The sequence below is a fragment of the Lepidochelys olivacea genome (assembly GCF_965140295.1).
Source record: "Lepidochelys olivacea isolate rLepOli2 genome assembly, chromosome: 3".
Classification (NCBI taxonomy): domain Eukaryota; kingdom Metazoa; phylum Chordata; order Testudines; family Cheloniidae; genus Lepidochelys; species Lepidochelys olivacea.
In genome coordinates, this window is record NC_140413.1 from 153,759,843 (window position 1) to 153,772,568 (window position 12,726).

The 12,726-nt window shown below is 42.8% G+C and overlaps 1 protein-coding gene across 7 annotated transcripts in view; it reads right to left on the bottom strand.

Moving 5' to 3' along the window:
- Positions 1–12,726, bottom strand: part of LRFN2 (leucine rich repeat and fibronectin type III domain containing 2) — a 228,792-nt gene that overhangs the window by 89,608 nt on the left and 126,458 nt on the right. Inside the window, exon 1 of one of the 7 annotated variants that reach the window (XM_084624420.1) lies at positions 12,696–12,720. The exons of the other annotated variants lie outside the window; for them this stretch is intronic. The gene's annotated coding sequence lies outside the window, so the exon portion shown is untranslated. Of the gene's footprint in view, positions 1–12,695; positions 12,721–12,726 lie in introns of those variants that run through there. 7 annotated transcript variants of the gene reach the window in all.

Sequence of the window (12,726 nt, forward strand, 5' to 3'; positions counted from 1 at the left end):
GAAACCTGACTGCAAATAAAAAAAAGATTAGATTAGATGATATAAAAATCTCGCAATGTTTAAGCCAGTCTCACGATTTTTGAATGCTCAGCATTGGCAGTACTGGAACTGGTACTAACAAGCCCCCTTGCTGGCACATTTGAGTTGCAACTACCCTCTCCCAGCAGAGTGCCTCCAGGTGAAGCTAGAGAAACATCATCAGCAGGGAGCAGGATGAGGGAAGCTTGCGCTGCTGTGACTAATGCTGCACTACATACTTCACTCCCCAGAGCTCTCACCATGGCACCTTCTATCAGCACAAAACCGGGGGGAACCACACCCCACCCTCTCAAAAAAGGAAGAGAAAACACGTGCTAAAATAAAACACACAAAATCAACATATTACAAATATGAATTCGACTCCACTCCGCAGTTCTTGCCCACCAGCCACAGGATGACAGTCTGATCATTTAAGACTGGCCTGCCACTGTACACCGCATTTAAATTTATATTACAAACAACAGGCTCCATTACCCAGGGATTTTCTTGCTGCATTCCTAATATTGTCTTTCTGCATGTTTTATCGTTCCTCATTTCCCCACACGCTGTTTGCTTTCTAGTGCGTGCAAACACATCCTGCTATTTGTTTCAACCCTTCTCCAATTCCATGTACCTCCAGCTAAGTAGCCTGGTTTATACCTCTGTATATGCATCAGTTCCTGCTTCCCAGCTCTGAAGCTGCTTTCTCATTGCCTCTTACTGCCTTCCTCCGCCTCCCTTTTTGCATCTCACCACCAGCACCCTCAATCGTTTGATCACTGATATCTTTGAAGCGTGCCATCAAACTTAAGCCCAATTTCATTATGTTTTTAGACAACTGGCCTCTGTCGTCCCAATTTATGAGAGATATTTCCTTAACTGATCCAGGGCCACATCCACATGCTGCCTGTTCCTAACAGGACACTGGACAAAACAGGCAGTCATGTATTATCTGTCCAAGCTGCTTCCCACAAATCAGTGGTTAATTGTATTTATGTATTCCCTTGTTTCAGTGTATAAAATGCACCCAAGCTGATCCCTGGATTTATGTACAAAAAACAAAAAATGAAGACAAGTTAAATGAACAATCTCAATTCAGAAGAGCTGCCCAATTTACAGCAACTCCCATTCCACCACTCGAGTGTGGCCTCAAAGAATAGATTGCATCAGAGAATAAATTGCAAGGTGGCCTGAAGATCAATACACTTGTGCTCTGTCAGACCAGTTAGAGAAATAAATGCCAGAGCTGTGGGACCCTCCCACGCTTAATATCTCCTGGCATCATCTCACAATCTGGGAACTTTCAGTGACACTGCCCTGGCTGCTCTTATCTGTTTGGATGAGGCATAGAGAGATGGTCTCTAAGGTAACCAGGATCCAAACCATCTAGAACGTTCATGGATCAAAGTGAGCACCTTCTATTGAACCTAGACCCAAACTGGAGGCCAGTGCAGTGTATGAAACACTGGTTTAATACGCTGCATGAGAGAAACTCCTGTAAGTAAGTGTGCAGCTGCATTCTGCGCTCGTGAAAGTTGCTGAGTGTCCTTCAAGGGGAGTCCTACTTGGAGCAATCCAAGGTAGCAGACATCTCATCTGCATATGAGAGCCCCCCCGGAAATCTGAGGTGTGAACCACAGCTCAGACAGGAAAGGCTAAAGCCTTCCAGGCAAGCAGTGGTGGAAAAAGTACACTTGGTGACCAGTGGATTCTATGGTGTCTAAGAGCAGCCGAAGATCCAACAGGATGAAGATTAGAGCGGTGTGTCATCAGCATATTGGTGACACTGTATCACTTATATCCTTTGGTCTCACAGCAGCCTCACGTGCACAATGAACACGAAAAATTCCCGTAGTGCTCCACATAAGAGCCCTTGGGATCTCTGCCAGAAGAGAGCAACTCCATCTTCCCCTGCCAGGATCTGCAGATGCATCAACAACATACTATGGTCTGCTATATCCAAGGCAGATGTGTCCTTCCTGATTTGTTTGGATCTGACATTTACCTTTGTCTGCTGCCAGATGACACCATCCAGCAAGATCAGCATAACTTCTGTGCCCCACCCAGATTTAAGGGGGACAAGAGAATCTAAGGATTCCAGATAAAGCCAGAGCTGCACTGTCACAACCTCAATAGCCTTTCTCCAAGGTGGAAGGCTAGAAACAGGATGTCTAGTGGCATGACTGCCAGCATAAGGGGATGGTTTCGTAGCCCTCATAATCACTTCTATGAGAGATGCTGGCACCCAGAGAAATGTTGTCAATCTCCACCAATAACTGACCCAACGACCGTCTGATATATGTTACCATCCATGATGATGTGAGGTTTTCGTTTGGGTCTACTTCTAGTTAAGTACAGGAAAACGACATCCCTCTAAACTTACACACACAGTTCAAAAGCCATGGCAGATTTTTTTTTCTTAAATAGGAGAAGGATAACTTTCAGACAAGGAAAGAGATGGGAGGAATCAAATCATACGTAAGAAATAGAAAACAACTCTTGGATTACCTACTGTCCTCCTGGCTCCTATATTCTCCCATGTTTTGTTCCATCTATTTGTAAATGACTCGATGTGAAGAAAGAATAGCAAATATGGCAGGCGACCAGCTTGGCTTAACAGTGAAATCTTTAGTGAGCTTAAACTCAAAAAGGAAGCTTACAAGAAGTGGAAATTTGGACCGATGACTGGGGAAGGGTATAAAAATATTGCTAGAGTATGCAGGGGTGTAATCAGGAAGGCCAAGGCACAATTGGAGTTGCAGCTAGCAAGGAATATGAAGGGTAACAAGAGTTTCTACAGGTATGTTAGCAACAAGGTGGTGGTCAGGGAAAGTGTGGGACCCTTACTGAATGGGGGAGGCAACATAGTGACAGATGATGTGGAAAAAGCTAATGTACTCAATGCTTTATTTGCCTCACTCTTCACAGACAAGGTCAGCTCCCAGACTGCTGCAACACAGTATGAGAAGGAGGTAAGCAGCTCTCCGTGGTGAAAGAACAGGTTAAGGACTATTAGAAAAGCTGGACATGCACAAGTCCATGGGTCCAGATCTAATGCATCCAAGGGTGCTGAGGGAGCTGGCTGATGTGATTGCAGAGCCATTGGCCATCATCTTTGAAAATTCGTGGCGATCAGGGGAGGTCCCAGGCGATTGGAAAAAGGTAAATATAGTGCCCATATTTAAAAAAAGGGAAGAAAGAGAATCCGGGGAACTACAGACCGGTCAGCCTCACTTCAGTCCCTGGCAAAATCATGGAGCAAGTCCTCAAGGAATCCATTCTGAAGCACTTGGAGGAGAGGAGGGTGATCAGGAATAGTCAACATGGATTCACCAAGGGCAAGTCATGCCTGACCAACCTGATTGCCTTCTATGATGAGATAACTGGCTCTGTGGGTATGGGGAAAGTGGTGGATGTGATATCTTGACTTTAGCAAAGCTTTTGATATGGTTTCCAACAGTATTCTTGCCAGCAAGTTAAAAAAAGTATGGATTGGATGAATGGACTATAAGGTGGATAGAACACTGGCTAGATCGTTGGGCTCAACAGATAGTGATCAACGGCTTGATGTCTAGTTGGCAGTTGGTATCAAGCGGAGTGCCCCAAGGGTCGGTCCTGGGGCCAGTTTTGTTCAGCATCTCTATTAATGATCTGGATGAATTGCACCCTCAGCAAGTTCGCAAATGACACTAAGCTGTGGGGAGAGGTAGATAAGATGGAGGCTAGGGATAGGGTCCAGAGTGACCTAGACAAATTGGAGGATTGGGACAAAACAAATCTGATGAAGTTCCACAAGGACAAGTGCAGAGTCCTGCACTTAGGAAGGAAGAATCCCATGCACCGTTACAGGCTGGGGACCAACTTGCTAAGCAGCATTTCTGCAGAAAAGGACCTGGGGATTACAGTGGATGAGAAGCTGGATATGAGTCAACTGCATATTGGGCTGTATTAGTAGGAGCATTGTGAGCAGACCGAGGGAAGTGATTATTCCCCTCTATTCAGCACTGGTGAGGCCACACCTGGAGTACTGCATTCAGCTTTGGTCCCCTCACTACAGAAGGGACATGCACAAATTCGAGAGAGTCCAGCGGAGGGCAACGAAAACGGTTAGGGGGGTGGGGCACATGACTTATGAGGAGAGGCTGAGGGAACTGGGGTTATTTAGTCTGCAGAAGAGAAGAGCAAGGGGGGATTTGATAGCAGCCTTCAACTACCTGAAGGGGTTTCCAAAGAGGATGGAGCTAGGCTGTTCTCAGTGGTGGCAGATGACAGAACAAGGAGTAAAGGTCTCAAGTTGCAGGGGGGGAGGTCTAGGTTGGATATTAGGAAACACTATTTCAGTAGAGGGTGGTGAAGCACTGGAATGGGTTACCTAGGGAAGTGGTGAAATCTCCATCCTTAGAGGTTTTTAAGGGCCGGTTTGATAAAGTCCTGGCTGGGATGATTTAGTTGGTGCTGGTCCTGCTTTGAGCAGGGGGTTGGACTAGATGACCTCCCGAGGTCTCTTCCAACCTAATCTTCTACGATTCTATGACCCATGCAATGGGGCTCCCATATCTTCTCTTAGGGACATAGTTGCACAGCATACCACCTCTCAGAATCAGGAAGCATTTCATGACATTCAGCCTAGATGTTCTTTTGATCAGAGTCACCCCATTATACCCACCTTGGACCAACCTAAAGATTTCTCCCACTTTTGGTTTCACACTCAGCAAATACTACACTTGAGTTTATTCCCTTTAGCTGCCACTTAGCAAGTCAAGCTGGTGTGGGTGGGAGGGAAACTTTCACCCTGCAGTGAACAGCTGCTGCTTCTTCTGATCATCTTCACCCACTCATAATGCCTCTTGCCAATTGGCTTTTGGAGGATGTTATTCATTTGTTCTCTCTTCTCTGGGCCAAACCCTGAAATCCTATTCATCTCAAACTGGGTGGGAGTTTTGCCTGAGTAAAATCCGAGCACGGTCTTCAAGGTTTGCCCTCAGTCACTAGATCCTTTTAAAGGTCACAAAACCCAAGAACAACTTCCAAGCTTCCCTATGTGGTTGTGTTAAACAGGAGCCATGTGGCACAAGCCGCTCTGTTTTCCTGTACAACAGGGCTTGGTGGTGCTCATGGACACTGAGAATGTGGTTGATGAATATAGCTTGTATGGCAGGAGCTGGTGTCACTGGAGGATACCAGTAAGTACTTTACACGTGCTTGCACAAACAATCTTCATAAATCTACAAGCCAGCTGCATGGCACTAAATGGTCACAGAACTGAAGACTTTTGTGAAGATGAACTCTGCGTTACTTGGCTTCAGAGACGATTTTCCTTCCTCCCCCCCCGAGTGAATTGTTTGCTTTTTCTTCAGGGTTTCTGGCAGGCACTGGAGCGTAATCATGCTTCCTGACCTAGTCATCCTCAGCAAGGTGTTATTGCCAGAGTCTTTCACCTACCTGGTGGTAGTGAACGGTATCTAAATTGGACCCAAGACATGCAAATGGGGGTAGGGCACTGGGCTGAGAGTTAGGTGATCTGGACTCCATGCCTGGCTCTATCACAGACCGGTTGTGTGACCTCAGGTAAGTCACTTTCCCTCTCTGTGCCTTATTTCCCCTACCTGCTAAATGGGCATAATGCTACCCTTCTATATAAAGTACTGTGAGCCCTGCAAATAAAAAGCGTGATGTAAGAGCTAATGCTCAGATTCTTAAAGGTACATTAGATATGTAACTCCCATTGATTTCAGTGGGAGTTAGACACCTAAATACCTTTGAGGTTCTGGGCCCAAGTACATGACTATTATCAATTAATTATATTAATGCTTTTGCCACCTATTCAACAAGAGCTCTCTTTTCTCCATGTAATTCCATTCCTTCTCCCCACATCTCCAACCCCATTTTTTAATCATGGACAGGTAGCCTGACTTGAAGCCCGCAGGATCTTTCCTGGTTCAGCCACTAGGGGTGCTAGAGTGTGACACTGAAACCATTGCTTCTGTGATGGCCCCATCCCTGGCCAGCTGAAGAAGGAAGAGACAAAACGTGATGCCCGAACCTGGGTCTCCCACGGCACAAGGGATAATAATATCCAAAGGTCATGGAACAAGTCACTTCCCCTAATACGTTGGTTAACAGGAAGTTAATCTTAGTCTCAACATCAGTCCTGTCATAAAACAAAACACAAATCTGGAAGCAGCAAAGGTCTTTAGTAAAATTTGATGGCATAGGCTATTTTCTAAAGGGGATCAAGTTTCTGTCTTTGCATGAAAAGTAGAGTTTGCATATGTGGGTAAAGTCATGGAAAAGCCATGAACGTCACCTGTTCATATATACACACACACTTCTTGGCTTTGTAAATATTTCCAAGCCATTTAGCTTAGAGGCACAGCTTATTTCACCAAAAACGTAGCTCAGACGGTAAAGGGTTTGGGTTGGTGTGTAAACTAGTGTTAACGTCCCAAGTTAATACCATACAGATAAGGTGGCCATGGCTGATTATGTAGGATCTCAGATACCAGTGTGATGGTGCAGTATAAGAGGCTAGACAGGAGTGAGCAGAAGAGCAAATGCCAGGTTTCTGACAACATTTACACTATTAATTAAATGAAGACTTAAAAAAAACCAAAAAAAACCCCCAAACCTCTCTCACATTATGGAAACTGACTTTAAATCTTAGTTCCTTCCATTTAAGGAGAATTCTTGACCGTAGTGCAGAACCAGAGTACTAGGCTGTATAGTGTGTGACTGGACTTATGCAGTTTATCACTTTCACAATAGACTTGGAAGGCAATGGAGAGAACATCTAGCCCAGTGCATCTGTAATTGCAATGAACCATATTACCAAGGCCATCCACTTCTAGTGAAGATCATTACATCAAAACATCCCTCATTATTGCAAGCAGCTCTCCTAAGAAAGCAAGCTAGTTACTTTTCCCATCAAGTCATATTTTACAGCTACAAGATTGTGTTTTTTGACCTTCTGTTGGTATCTAATCTCTGTATCTTCAATATTCCACAGATCAAGATGAGGTCCAATTGTGCTAGTTGGAGAATTATGGTAAAATTATCGTCAGAAATCAATTGTCTGTCAAGATGACAGCGTGATTGCAACCAAACCAACAGTTTGGAAAGCCGGGGTCCCAGAGTTGTGCTTATCGCCCACTGTGGAAATCAACTTAAATTGTGCAATTTGTTTGCAATTTAGAACAATCGTGGCAGTTAGTGAATTGCCATCATCTCACTTCTCCACAAGCTTGACTTTTATGGGAGGGGTGCAGGTTTATTCTTGCTACTTTTAGCAGAGAAGGTGGGATCAGTGAGAAAACAGGCTTTTCTCCAGTTAAGAGATAATGTCAAGTTCTGCCAGGCTGGCTGTCCTATCACATGTCACTGTCTGTATTTGCTATGGTAGAAGTTCAGCCCTTCTCCTCATTGCAGAAATGTCCTATGCCTCAACCAGGTAAGTTTTAATGGTGGTGGGTGGAGAATGAAGCTCTTTTCTGGGATGATCAGGGGATATTGCCCTCCTGGGAGAAGGTTTGGAACATACACTCCCTTATGTGCCATCTGATGAATTCCTTCCCATTAAAAACAAAACAAAACAAAAAAAACCTTCAAGAAGTACCTATGAGACAAGGTTAAAAGCCAGTCATGGCAGGGATGATTAAGTGATATCCAGACAACAGAATGAACCCAATCAGAGGTACAGGATCATTTCCCCTACACACAACCCCCTTCAGTTTGAACACAGCCAATGTCAAAGCAGGTGCTCAGATACTACCCTAATGAGGGCCAGATTGATAGAAAGAATCATTAGAGAGAAAGAGAAAGAGAGAGACATACACTAACAGGGTTAAAAACCAATGTACTGTATAGTTGACATTACTTGTAAAAGTACTCATTAACTGCTTCATTGCTGCCTTGCGTATAAAGTCTGTTGTAATAACTGAGCCTACAAATTTACCCTAATTGCACACTTAACTGTAAGGAGTGAGTGAAAGTTCATAAAAAGTGTCACAATAACCTATAACAAAATGTTGATGGGAAAAAGGTGCAAAAGGAAGACCGAAAGACTGAATTAATCCAAACAAAAAAAGCCCACCATATAATTCAAGAACAGTGTTAAGATCATCCCTGCTAAACAGGAAAATTGCAGGACTAGAAATCAATGGATCAAAACTGATGCATTAGAAGTGAGGCCTCACTGATAAACAAACTAATGAGGGAATGGGCTCTTCCACGACCACTGCCTTTTGGGACTCTTAAAAAAAAACAACACTGCAGGGGAAAGAGGGACTGCAAGCTACAACTACTGTCTGGGAGACAGGTCAAACAGAATCAAGCTTTACCATCATGGCGGTCACCCCCACCATATCTTGGATCTGCCCTAACACCATTGGGCCTTCGTCATCCTGATCATGAGAGATGTCCTCACCAGACTGGGCCAGACGGAGGAACCCAGGTGACAATGCCTACTCCACTGTCTTTGGCTAAATCCTGAACACCATCTGGCATGGGAAACTTGGGTTCCTACAGGTGTCTCCTGATCCTGATGTGTCCTTTTTCTTCCCCATCTTACCTATCTCTCTTTTTTCCTTCTAATGACAATCTGGCTTAGACAGAAGAGACTATATATTTTGCTGTAAGCCTGTGACCAAAGACCAAAAGCAATGCCCTAAACAGCCCAACTCTGGTACAAGTTTGACAGATCTCAGAGTAGCTGATAGAAAATGTGCCATGTCAATGATTCTCCAGCAGTGAGATTGCAAGTGAGAATCAACACCAGAGTCAGCAGCTGTATTTTTCATCTTTGCTGTTCTTTCCTCTCCCTCTTGTGTGTGTTTGTCTTGTTTTGTCTTCTAGGAAGTTGAATTGGACTTTAAAAACAGCAGCCGCAAAAACAGCTCCAGCTCATCTCAACTAACTTTTCTTTTCCCCAAAATGAACAACTATTACCATCTTTAATACCATCTAGAGATTATTACATGGGGATGGTTTCCTTAAAAACTCTTTATAGCTACAGAGAAAACAAACAAAGCCTATTGTTAAAATGAAAGCATTACTTTATACTTTACATGCTTTAATACTTTAATGCTTGAACTGTTTTTTTTTTCTTTTTCCTTTATCTTTAATTTAAGACTAAAAAGATTTTTAATGGAGTGTCTGCCATCATACTAAGCAGGCTAAGGTCTCTGTATATCAAACCTAAAACCTTGTTTAAAGCTGTTTAAGGTTGGATAGTGAAAGGGTCATGTTAACATGTTTGACTCTTTGGGCCCATTTATTCCATCAAAATTAATGCAACGGGTCCCTTGAGGCAAAACAGTGCTGCCTTGTGTACTAGGTACCTCAACACTGAAGCGCCAAACAATCCCAGAGCATTCACAACACAATTCATTTCATGAATGCAGCATGGGGAGGTCTGTATCTAGCTGTCTTGTAACCAAAATATGTGTTTTTCCACTTTCTCTTCTTTTAAATCAAAGCCTAGCCTCTTCAGGTGTTTTGCTGAAGAATAAAAGGAAATCAAAGTTCTCAGAACAAGCTGTCTATGCCTTAAGGCCAGGGATTTCCAGGAATATATATTTCTTAAAGAAAAGTAAAAAAGAGTAAAAAAAAAAAAGTAAAAAAGTAAAAAAGACCTACTTCTTTATCAGTACAAGTCAGATGGTTTCCAGAAACTGCTGCCCACAGCATCCAACATACTGAAACACTACGGGCTTCTTAGGGCTCAGGAATGCTCACAGTCTGGAGACAGGATTTACGTTTCAACATATCCCCTGTTGCTTATCAAGGGCATGCACAAGATTAATCACAGGGCAAAGAGCTGGAAGGAACTACCAAAGCTCTCCGCCATACTCCTCCCAGCTCTGCGCATGTGCCTAATTCACTGACTTCCAACACTCCCTGATCTTTCAGTGCTTGCTGCCTCCTTGTGAGAAGCAGTTAACTGTGCAGTGGATTGGTGGCGTAGAGTAAGCATTCACTAAGGACTGGACTGATTTTGCCAAACTGTTTTTCTTTGGCTAAATACCAGAATGAATGAGAGTTTTTGACTGAGTAAATATGGAGGAAATCTGTAAGGATTTGGGGGCCCACTGATTTCAGTGAAAGGTGGGCCTTACTAAGGATGCAGCTAGGTCTTCAGGTTTCAACACCTTGTTTATCAATCTACATTTGAAGCCATGTCACAAAATAAAAAAACAAACAATAATCCACTGTGCCAGCCTAACAAAGTTTGATATCTACAGTTATGCTTAGAACATGTGTTCTCAGCCTTGAGGTCATGACCAGACGGTCAGGCAGTTGGACCACCCTGTCCTTCCAATATTGCAAAGTGGGTGGGGAAAGCCATCTAGATAGGGTGGGAGTCCTGCAAAGGGGGCAAGGACCCAGTATTTAAAAGGTTGAGAACCGCAGTCATAGAATATATAGGGGAATAATATCAGGTTCTGCTTTCTCTTCATTTATTTAATCAGACCTGAACAATCAAAAATAAATATTTGCTAAAATAATTGCCAAAGGACTGGTTTACTGAAAGCAGAGTTCATGGAGAAAATGAACATTAGGTGTCCTAGAGGCACCAGATAAATGCTTAACTATTCATGGACTTGTTTGGGGACATTTTTCACTGGTCTGCCTTGAGGTGGAAGAACACTGGTCACTGTCCAAGTTGCTGAATTAGTGCCAGGCATCTTAATATCTGCCAGGTCTGTTCTCACTGCTGTTGTCTGCAATCAGTTACATAGACTATAAGCTATGCATCAGATGAAGTGGTTTGTAGCCCACGAAAGCTTATGCTCTAATAAATGTGTTAGTCTCTAAGGTGCCACAAGTACTCCTGTTCTTTTTGCAGATACAGACTAACACGGCTGCTACTCTGAAACCTGTCAGACTGTATGTGGCACTGGAGTAAAATGGACAGTCTTCAATGTTTTTAAAAGAGTAATTTCACAGATGGATCCAAGCAGATTTAAAGAGAGGCTGATGGGATTAATTTAGGAATGCAGATTAAAAAAACAACAACCCTAAATCTGTATAATGTGGCTAAGCAATAACTAAGAGGGGAACAGATTAACTGCCTGCAAATAGTTGAAAGCTGTAAACACCAAAACGCCAAGGAGGTAATCATTATCCTTACTCATTATCTCTTAAATCTTAGCCTTGGAAAATAAACCTATGATTGTTTTCACTATAAATTTATCTCAGTGCAGTGATGTTCTATAGGTGAATCAAACAAGCTACAGAGGAACATTTCAAAGGGCTCAGGGACTGAGGTAACCCTATTATTAACCTGAAAGACAAAGTAAGGCCTGACATAATCCAGAGGATATTGCTTGGGTGGCTAATAAACTGATGGTTTCAGGGAGCTGACACCCAGTTAAGCACAAGCAAGTCTCCCTCTTGCTGGAGGATATGGGGGTAACAAGGTCCTGAGCTTCCTGAGAACCATCACAAAATGCCTCCAAAAGAAGTGATGGAAATCCCATTGCTAAGACATTTACAAATGGGCTGGACAAAAACAGTGAAGACTATGCCGCAGGACACAATCCTACACTAGCAGGAAGATAGGCTTTATGACCTAATAGGTCTCCTTAGTTGCTCATTTCAATTATTCTTTTATAAAGCATTTCTTTCAATGGCCAAAACATCAGAAGAAATCCTTCTTCAATACAACTTTACATTCATGCTGTTAATTCTTTGGAGCACAACTTCCTTCATTAATGTACCCTACACGCTCATGCACACATCAAACAACATGTCAAAAGATAAGAGGAAAGTGGAAGAACTTGGGTGACATTTGACATTTTCAACAGAAGAAACAAACAAGTTACATTGTAGATGAATGTTAGAAAGGCCTTGGAGAGCATGTTTCTTCTCATCAGTGTGGCCCTAGGGGTAAGTTAAATATAGCCTGATATTATGTCCCCTAGAATGACAGGAGATGGGGATGACTCCGCTCAGCTTTTTGGAGACCTCAATAAAAAGGTGATAGATCATTTAATTTATGATTTTTAAAAGATCTGGGTCAACTTTTAAAAGAGAACGGCAAGATGCCCACCCATGAATTTAACAGAATGCCATTTTCATTTCCAGCTGGAGATGACAATGTGGCTATTTTCATTTTTAGACTAAATAAATGAAGATCCTTTTTTTCTTTTCAGAAAACATTTTGAGATCCCTTTAGAGGCTGCAACTGAGAAACATCAAAAAATCTTATTGTGGCCTGAGGGTGGCTCACTACAAAGCCATGTGCTAATAATATCTTATATTTATAGTTCTTTTCATCCAGAAGAAATGAATCCCCAGGCACTTTAGAAAATATAGATACACATAGGAATCATTTCTCCTCATACTCCACCATGGAAATGCGGCGGCCTCTGGGGTGGAATAGGGTATATGATTTGCCTGCACTCATATTGTCACACAGCATTTAGGGTAGGTAAGTAGGTAGGAATAATATATCATATTGAAACTCCAAAGTGAAGCAAAAAGTAAATACCTGAGGTGGAATTTAGGCAGGGCATGTGAAATAAAACAACTGTATTGTTGCAGAAGCTATCATTCGATCATCAATGACTCATTGAAGAGACAACACCTCTGCAACAAACTATGTTCCAGCATCTCCTTGAGGCATTGGTTCAGTACAGATATAAAGGAAAGGAAAAAAGCTCAACCTGTTATCTCACCAAACACCACTTCCTGCACCACCTTAGGTTT